Below are 1,520 nucleotides of genomic sequence, written 5' to 3' on the forward strand. Positions count from 1 at the left end.
AAAGCCAGTCTTCCTGGAAGAAAAGCTCGGACTTAATCCACCTTGACCCATTCCCCATGGCTTCTCGAGTCTCTTGTTGGGCAGGTGTTTCACCAGGCCAAAGGCTTCCACCCCCATCTCCCGGGGAAGCTCTTTAGATCCCAGGACACCTCAGGCTGCTGGGAACAGGACTGCTTTCCTTTCAGATCCCCTTCTCCAAATCGCACCCTATCCCTGCAGAAAATGCATTTCCACCCCAGAGAGAGGGCGATGCCATGCCCACCAGAGCCACTTGGTCAGCCCAGGGCTACAGAAGCAAATACAACTCACTGCCCGCCACCTCCTCAGCATCACCTCGCATGTCCCCCCTGTATCTGCACTGGCATCACCTCGCACGTCTCGCCTGCGTCTCCCTGAGCATCACCCCGCACAACTCCCTCAGTGCCATCTTGCATGTCCCCCTTGCATCTCCCACGGAGTCACGTCACATGTCCTGTCCCCCCCGTCTCCCTCAGCATCACCTTGCTCATGCCTCCCGCTTCTCCCTCAGCGTGAGTTTGCATCCACACTGCATCTCCCTCGGCATCACCCCATCATTCTCCTCCACACCTTCCTTGGTGTCACCTCGCACATCTCCCCTGTGTTTTCCTCAGCATCACCTTGCTCGTTCCCCCCTACACGTCCCTCAGCATCCCTTTGCTTGTACCCCCCGTGTCTCCCTCCATGCCTCCACCTCCTCCTTGCTGATCTCCTTCACTCTGCCTCTCCACCTCAGCAAATGGCCCCAGCGCTGTCGCACTGCCTGCCTTCCCCTTCTGCTCCGTACTGCAAGGCAGCACACAAGAGCAGAGTGGTGGCGAGAGCAGCCCTTCACACCTGTTTAGTAAGTGAAGGAGAAGTGGAAGAAGAGAGAAAGAAAACCAAACAAGCTATCTTCCTGGTTGTGTCCCTTCCCAACCCAATGCTCTCCCCTCCAACTACTCACTGGCAGGGCCAAATAACAAATAGAGAAGGCCATAAGTAAACCAATGCCCAGCCACTTCCCCAGCAAAAGATGGCTAACCTAATGAAACCCTTTCTTTTTCCTTTTTGGTGCTGAGCATGACATTATATGGCTTTTTTTGGTTAGCTTGGGCCATCTGCCTGCATGTGTCTCCTCCCAAGCTGTGGTCCACCCCCCAGTCTATTCACTGGGTGGGGGGCGAGTGAGGGACAGAGAAGGCCTTGCCAGTGTGCAAACTCTTGAGCAGTAGCTAGGACACTGGTGTGTTATCAGCATTGTTTTGGTCACAAATCTAAATCACAGCACCATACAAGCTGATATATATTCATATATCGATAGATAGATGGATATAGATATATTCATATATAGAGATATATTAATATATATAGATATATTCCTAGGTGCACCATCCCACTTCCTCATGGCCTCCCCATGGTCATGCAGATCAAACCACAGGGTGGCACATGGCATGTGCCCACGTTTCCATTCCCTTTCGGCAGGGAAGGTCCAACTCTTGGTAGCTGAGATGTTGGGCTGT

The sequence above is a fragment of the Fulmarus glacialis genome, unplaced genomic scaffold (genome assembly GCF_000690835.1).
Source record: "Fulmarus glacialis isolate BGI_N327 unplaced genomic scaffold, ASM69083v1 scaffold3221, whole genome shotgun sequence".
Taxonomy (NCBI): domain Eukaryota; kingdom Metazoa; phylum Chordata; class Aves; order Procellariiformes; family Procellariidae; genus Fulmarus; species Fulmarus glacialis.